Below are 8,640 nucleotides of genomic sequence, written 5' to 3'. Positions count from 1 at the left end.
AAACAATTCAATAAAACAATTCTTCCATACATCTTTTAACGCGAAGTACAAAAGACAAACATCTCAAGTCTTTATTGATAGAAATCATCGTATGAATTCGTAAATCTAAAAATCTTCCATACGGTGTAGGCGTAGATATCTGTCATAACCATTTCCAACTTCGTGTTTTTTTCTGTGTCATTCTTCCTTTTTGACGTCACGCTTTTGACGTCATCTCTCTTTACGGCGTTCCGTCTCGCAAGGAAATGACTTAAGGGTGTCACCCATGGAAATAAAATCCGATGTTACTATAATGCGTAACAGTGTGTGTGTTCTTCTTGTTCTTGTTCTCCTTTTGTGTTTTGGCCTTCGTGTACACTACATTTGGTGTGCACGTTAAAGATCCCACGATCGACAAAAGGGTCTTTAATGGCAAAATTGTATAGGCATAGATAAAAAAAATTGTCCATCAAATACCCCTTGTGGCTTGAAATAAAGGCCGTGTAAGGTGAATGCTCGCCCTAATAGGCTTGAGGTTTGCTGGTCGATGTGAATGCGTGATATATTGTGTGAAAAATTCCATCTCAAACGGCATTAATAGGTAACATGCGCCTTGAGTCGCCTTGTGTGGTGAGATATGTGCGCGATATAAATTCTCGTAAATAAAATAAATAAATAAAATAAACTCCCACGTACACTATTCTTGTTTTTTCGCGAGTGGGTGTTTACGTGTACGGGTGGTTTTGCCCCGCCATTTAGGTAACCATTCGCCGATTTCGGGGGATAACCGTTCTGCGCTAAATTTACTGTAACGGTCCCTTGATCCATGCCAGGGTCAAGGTCATTACAGTTAGCAATACCCAGCATGCGCCACTCCGAAAGGCACAGTATGGCTGCCTGAATGAAAGCAAAACGTTTTGCTCATGAATTTACAGTGGATGGATTGACTGTCAATTTGTCTCACTGCTGACGAGTAAACTCATTGACTTGTTGACTTAGTGTTAAATGAACAGACGAGTAAACTCATTGACTTGTTGACTTAGTGTTAAATGAACAGACGAGTAAACTCATTGACTTGTTGACTTAGTGTTGAATGAAAAGATGGATGACTGGATGAACTGATTCACAAGTCGCCGCATGATTGGGTTGTCAAGTGGATGGATGGATGGCTCTATGCTTGAATGGATTGATTTATCAGTCGACATTCTGGTGTATCGATTGACTGACCAATTGACTAGTTGATTCACTGCTGAATCGTCAAATGGATGGATGGATGGGTTGGTGAATAGGTGGAGGGAGGGTGGGGGGATGGATGGATGGGTGTGTGTGTGTGTGGGTGGAAGAAGGGTGGGGGGGATGGATGGATGGGTGAATAGGTGGAGGGAGGGTGGGTGTCTTGGGTGGGTGGATGGATATATGGATGGGTGGATGGATGGGTGGAGGGAGGGTAGGTGTCTTGGGTGAGTAGATGGATAGATGGATGGATGGGTAGATGAATGGATGGATGGATGGGTGGAGGGAGGGTAGGTGTCTTCGGTAAGTGGATGGATAGATGGGTGGATGGGTAGATGAATGGATGGATGAATGGATGGATGGATGAATGGATGGATGGATGGATGGATGGATGGATGGATGGATGGATGGATGGATGGATGGATGGATGGATGGATGGATGGATGGATGGATGGATGGATGGATGGATGGATGGACAAATTAACTTGTACAGTTGACTTTCTGATTAATTAACATTCAGATTAACATGAGGGTAGACAATGGGTGAATTGTGAACTGAATGACCGAATGTGTTTTTTTTCATTTTTCCAGGTGATGGCAATTTGACACAACCAGAGTTCACGACCTACTGGACCGATGTAAGTTCAAAGCGTTGGTCATTTGACATTGTGTCAACCAGAGAGACAACTATATTATTATTCTGATAGACACGTTGGTCACTTGACATGGTGTGTCAACCAGAGAGACAACTATATTGTTATTCTGATAGACACGTTGGTCACTTGACATGGTGTGTCAACCAGAGAGACAACTATAGTGTTATTCTGATAGACACGTTGGTCACTTGACATGGTGTGTCAACCAAAGAGACAACTATATTGTTATTCCGATAGACACGTTGGTCACTTGACATTGTGTGTCAACCAGAGAGACAACTATATTGTTATTCTGATAGACACGTTGGTCACTTGACATGGTGTGCCAACCAGAGAGACAACTATATTGTTATTCTGATAGACACGTTGGTCACTTGACCTGGTGTGTCAACCAGAGAGACAACTATAGTGTTATTCTGATAGACACGTTGGTCACTTGACATGGTGTGTCAACCAGAGAGACAACTATAGTGTTATTCTGATAGACACGTTGGTCACTTGACATGGTGTGCCAACCAGAGAGACAACTATATTGTTATTCTGATAGACACGTTGGTCACTTGACCTGGTGTGTCAACCAGAGAGACAACTATAGTGTTATTCTGATAGACACGTTGGTCACTTGACATGGTGTGTCAACCAGAGAGACAACTATAGTGTTATTCTGATAGACACGTTGGTCACTTGACATGGTGTGCCAACCAGAGAGACAACTATATTGTTATTCTGATAGACACGTTGGTCACTTGACATGGTGTGTCAACCAGAGAGACAACTATATTGTTATTCTGATAGACACGTTGGTCACGTGACATGGTGTGTCAACCAGAGAGACAAGTATATTGTTATTCTGATAGACACGTTGGTCACTTGACATGGTGTGTCAACCAGAGAGACAACTATATTGTTATTCTGATAGACACGTTGGTCACTTGACATGGTGTGTCAACCAGAGAGACAACTATATTGTTATTCTGATAGACACGTTGGTCACTTGACCTGGTGTGTCAACCAGAGAGACAACTATAGTGTTATTCTGATAGACACGTTGGTCACTTGACATGGTGTGTCAACCAGAGAGACAAGTATAGTGTTATTCTGATAGACACGTTGGTCACTTGACATGGTGTGCCAACCAGAGAGACAACTATATTGTTATTCTGATAGACACGTTGGTCACTTGACATGGTGTGTCAACCAGAGAGACAACTATATTGTTATTCTGATTTATCCCCCCCTCTGCTTCTTTACCTCTGTAAACTTGTAGAGCTAGTTATTTTTCGATAATGACCCAGCAACCAAACAAATAACGAGCCAGCAACAGCCTCAATCCTCGATAGTGCAATGGATTGAGAAGCTGTTCTGTTTTGGTACTACTTTTGCGACTGAAAAGTTCCGAACGCTCTTTTCGTACGAAATATACATCTCTGGAGCAAACAATACAAACATACCGCATTTAAATTAACAACTACAGGCCTGAACACATGAATCTCCATATAAAATCCATGAGTTAGGTTGTTTTCTGAATCTAGATCTGCCGTGCACAAACCGTTCATCACAAGCAAATTCCCAAGGCAAGTAACTCATACTCTAGCCGACAAGAGTAGTTCCCCTTCTTTTAACGCAGTTTCTTCGACAACACTGACTGCAATCCGACGGTCAGTTTTCAACAATATTTCATTTTATAAACAGATCACACGCAACCAAATGCACACATCTCATCAATTTAAACAACATAAAGCGGTTTCATACACTATTTTCCCCAGAAAACTGAACTTCATACAGTAATTAACGTTGGAACACGGGTGCAAAAGTTCGTCTGCTAGTCCCATTTGACGAAAGAACATTATCCTATGCGATACTAAAACATAAACAGAACACACAATATCTTCCTTTACCGCCACAGCAGAATAACAGCATATCTGTGTACTTGATTTTAGTCTAAAACAGGGAAACTGACAAGAAGTGTTAACAGAATGGAATGATTTGCACGGAACTATACAACCGCGCATTAATCGATCGCCTGCGCAGGTTGACTGCGTGAGTAATTCGGATTCGATCAAACTTTCGCACAAAAACTCCTGTTTTCTTTGAATAACTGAAGAAAGGAGGAATAAAGAGGTTACACACCTCGTCTCAGTGATTATTAAAAATAATGGTCTCAGTTCGCGGTCATGAAAAAGCTCGCTGAAGCTCGCATTTTTCATGATCCGCCAACTTCGACCATTATTTTTAATAATCACTGAGACTCGGCATGTAACCTCTACAGACACGTTGGTCACTTGACATTGGGTGTCAACCAGAGAGACAAGTATATTGTTATTCTGATAGACACGTTGGTCACTTGACATGGTGTGTCAACCAGAGAGACAAGTATATTGTTATTCTGATAGACACGTTGGTCACTTGACATGGTGTGTCAACCAAAGAGACAACAATAGTGTTATTCTGATAGACACGTTGGTCACTTGACATGGTGTGTCAACCAGAGAGACAACTATATTGTTAGTCTGATAGACACGTTGGTCACTTGACATTGTGTTCATGTATACATGGACCAGTAAGGGAGACAACAATATGTATATTTGAGCTGTGGTGTGCCGTGTTATTTTGTGTTGTGCTGTACTGTTTTGTGTTTTGTTCTACCGTGTTGTAGCCTATATTGTGTGGTGTTTATCACAGTGTGTTGCGTTGTGTTGTAATGCGTTGTTTTGTGTTGTGTTGTGTTGTGTTGCGTTGCGTTGTGTTGTGTTGTGTTGTGTTGTGTTGTGTTATTGCAATGTGTTGTGTTGGTTTGTGTTGTGTTGTGTTGTGTTGTGTTGTGTTGCGTTGCGTTGTGTTGCGTTGCGTTGTGTTGTGTTGCGCTGTGTTGCGTTTTGTGGTTGCGTTGTGTTGCGCTGTGTTGCGCTGTGTTGTGTTGCGCTGTGTTGCGCTGTGTTGTGCTGTGTTGCGTTGTGTTGTTTTGCGCTGTGTTGCGTTGTGTTGTGTTGCGTTGTGTTGTGTTGTGTTGTGTTGTGTTGTGTTGTTTTGCGTTATGTTGTGCTGTGTTGCGTTGTGTTGTTTTGCGCTGTGTTGCGTTGTGTTGCGTTGTGTTGCGCTGTGTTGTGATGCGTTGTGTTGTGTTGTGCTGTGTTGCGTTGTGTTGTTTTGCGCTGTGTTGCGTTGCGTTGTGTTGTGTTGCGTTGTGTTGCGTTGTGTTGTGTTGCGTTGTGTTGCGTTGTGTTGTTTTGCGCTGTGTTGCGTTGTGTTGCGTTGTGTTGCGCTGTGTTGCGTTGTGCTGTGCTGCGTTGTGTTGCGCTGTGTTGCGCTGTGTTGCGCTGTGTTGTGTTGCGTTGTGTTGTGTTGTGTTGTGTTGTGTTGTGTTGTGTTGTGTTGTGTTGTGTTGCGTCGTTTTGCGCTGTGTTGTGTTGTGTTGCGTTGTGCTGTGTTGCGTTGCGTTGCGTTGCGTTGCGTTGTGCTGTGTTGCGTTGCGTTGTGTTGCGCTGTGTTGTGTTGCGCTGTTTTGTTGCGTTGTGTTGCGTTGTGTTGTGTTGCGTTGTGTTGCGTTGTGTTGCGTTGTGTTGCGTTGTGCTTTGTTGCGTTGTGTTGTGTTTCGTTGCGTTGTGCTGTGTTGCGTTGCGTTGTGTTGTTTTGCGTTGTGTTATGTTGCGTCGTGTTATGTTGCGTCGTGTTGTGCTGTGTTGTCTTGTGTTGCGCTGTGTTGTGTTGCGTTGTGTTGTGTTGCGCTGTGTTGCGTTGCGTTGCATTGTGTTGCGTTGTGTTGTGTTGCGCTGTGTTTTGTTGTGGTGTGTTTTGTTGTGTTGTGTTTTTCACAGTGCCTTGCGTTGTGTTGTGTTGCGTTGCCTAGCGTTGTGTTGTGTTGCGCTGTGTTTTGTTGCGTTGTGATTTGTTGTGTTGTGTTTTTGACAGTGCCTTGCGTTGTGTTTTCAGCTTCTCAACCGCACCAAGCACCACACCACCATCTTCTGTTAGACACGCCTGCTAGACGGTCCGTCCGTCTGGTCGTCTCCTGTACAGCTCGCTGCCCTGCTGTCAACTCAACCCGTCTCACCTGTCATACTGTGGAATAGGATCACTCACTCTGTGCTTGGTCTTACTATCAAACTTGTTCACAACCATTAACTGTTGCTTCCCGTGACGTCAAAATCACCAACTTGTGACGTATACCGTGACGTCAAAATCACCAAATTGTGAATTTGACCTTGCTAGCTAAACTATAAATTGTTGCTCCGGATAACCCCCGTGACGTCAAAATGACCAACATGTGACGTAGATCGTGACGTCAAAATCACTGACATTGAGGTCAAATATTGCAACCTAGCACGGTCGCAGTCACTATCCTTAATACGTGTATCAAAGCGCGTTGCTCCAAATGTTTTGCACTTGGTTTTCTTGTGTGGGCTTGGCATTTTGATTGTGTTTGTGTCGCTTGATAGAGGTTACGTGTGTTTCCAGGTTTGGCTGTCCGCTTCTTAGATAATGGGATAGTCAGCTTACGAAAACATTCACCCGGCAACACCCATGTACAGTTGTAATTAATATAAATGTGATATAACTATACCGAGAGGCATAAATTCCGCAAACGGAACTTTAAAAAATCACAAAAGATCAACTCAGTGGTGAATGTTTTCAATGTTTGAATATTTTATTTATTGGCCATTTTAGTGTTTATAAACCTTCGCTTAATTGATTTTGAATAGAACATCATGAAATGACAATTTTTCAAAAAAAGTGACTGAGTCCAAGCGCAATGATTTCGGAAAACGTTCAGTGTTCATCACGTTCAATGCTTTGGCCAGCTTTAAGCATCCCAATCGCTTGCTGTCTCTCTCCTTCATCAAGTCGTGGCATGATTGCGATATCTGACACCGCCAAACAGCCAGATGCATTTTATAGGGCCACACACTATATTTTTATATTTAGTCAAGTTTTGACTAAATATTTTAACATCGAGGGGGAATCGAAACGAGGGTCGTGGTGTATGTGCGTGTGTGTGTGTCTGTGTGTGTGTGTGTGTGTGTAGAGCGATTCAGACTAAACTACTGGACCGATCTTTATGAAATTTGACATGAGAGTTCCTGGGTATGAAATCCCCGAACATTTTTTTCATTTTTTTGATAAATGTCTTTGATGACGTCATATCCGGCTTTTCGTGAAAGTTGAGGCGGCACTGTCACGCCCTCATTTTTCAACCAAATTGGTTGAAATTTTGGTCAAGTAATCTTCGACAAAGCCCGGGGTTTGGTATTGCATTTCAGCTTGGTGGCTTAAAAATTAATTAATGACTTTGGTCATTAAAAATCTGAAAATTGTAAAAAAAAATAAAAATGTCTAAAACGATCCAAATTTACGTTTATCTTATTCTCCATCATTTGCTGATTCCACAAACATATAAATATGTTATATTCGGATTAAAAACAAGCTCTGAAAATTAAATATATAAAAATTATTATCAAAATTAAATTGTCCAAATCAATTTAAAAACACTTTCATCTTATTCCTTGTCGGTTCCTGATTCCAAAAACATATAGATATGATATGTTTGGATTAAAAACACGCTCAGAAAGTTAAAACAAAGAGAGGTACAGAAAAGCGTGCTATCCTTCTTAGCGCAACTACTACCCCGCTCTTCTTGTCAATTTCACTGCCTTTGCCATGAGCGGTGGACTGACGATGCTACGAGTATACGGTCTTGCTGAAAAATGGCAGCTACTTGACTAAATATTGTATTTTCGCCTTACGCGACTTGTTTACGTTATTGTCTCCCGTTCAGCCCATTGTCTTTATTAGCACAGTGAGCTGTGGCTGGATCAGCAATACTGCAAAGCGCACGCTGACAGCGTGAAACATTTGCTCCGACACTTAAGATGTCAACTACAAATTACAGGTTCAATCTGATTTTCGTTTGAGAGCAAAATCGTTCAATGCACTATATGCAGATTTTATGCCTTTCAGTATATATATATATGTAAATCATATTGCCTGGCGACAACACTCAAAACAACAAACCTTTAAGGACATAGGTATTCGCTTGTCGGGTTTTTCTTGCTCTGTTTTGTTAAGCCAACCGCAAAAAAATGAATATCATGTTGTTGAAGACTGCTTTAGAATCAGGCTGGAGTGAGCGGCCAGTGAATAGTATATCTGCTTTTACTCGCGTGTTTGCGCATGCTGTCATAGAGTGAGCTGTACAGTCAATAAAACATCCGTATGCCAAGTGAATGTTTTAACTCTAGAATGGTTGGAGGTGTCTTTCTGTGTGTGTGTGTGTGTGTGTGTGTGTGTGTGTGCGTGCGCGCGTGCGTGTGTGTGTGTCTGTGTGTGCGTGTGTGTTAGTGCATGTGTGTTAGTGTGTGTGTGTGTGCGTGTGTGTTAGTGTGTGTGTGTGTCAGTGTGTGTGTGTGTGTGTGTGTGTGTGCGTGCGCGCGTGCGTGTGTGTGTGTGTCTGTGTGTGCGTGTGTGTTAGTGTATGTGTGGGTGTGTGTTAGTGTGTGTGTGTCAGTGTGTGTGTGTGTGTGGGTGTGTGTGTGTGTTAGTGTGTGTGTGCGTGTGTGTTAGTGTGTGTGTGTCAGTGTGTGTGCGTGTGTGCGTGTTTCCGTATGTGTGTGGCTGTGGCTGAGTGTTTGCGTATGTGTGTGTGTGTGTGTGTGTGTGTGTGTGTGTGTGTGTGTGTGTGTGTGTGTGTGTGTGTGTGTGTGTGTTTGGTGTGTGTGTGTGCTTTTGGTGTGTGTGTGTGTGTGTTTGGTGTGTGTGTGTGTGTGTGTGTGTGTGT

At 42.5% G+C, this 8,640-nt stretch overlaps 1 long non-coding RNA gene across 1 annotated transcript; it reads left to right on the top strand.

The window, feature by feature from the left end:
- Positions 1 to 1,520: 1,520 nt before the first annotated feature.
- LOC138950223 (uncharacterized) lies at positions 1,521 to 8,085 on the top strand. The gene is made up of 2 exons (XR_011450559.1): positions 1,521 to 1,850; positions 5,799 to 8,085. It is a non-coding gene; the product is annotated as an uncharacterized lncRNA (long non-coding RNA).
- Positions 8,086 to 8,640: the final 555 nt, after the last annotated feature.

This window comes from Littorina saxatilis, linkage group LG16 (assembly GCF_037325665.1).
Source record: "Littorina saxatilis isolate snail1 linkage group LG16, US_GU_Lsax_2.0, whole genome shotgun sequence".
In the NCBI taxonomy this organism is placed as follows: Eukaryota; Metazoa; Mollusca; class Gastropoda; order Littorinimorpha; family Littorinidae; genus Littorina; species Littorina saxatilis.
The sequence above is the reverse complement of the archived record's forward strand: the minus strand, read 5'-3'. Positions and strand labels throughout refer to the sequence as shown.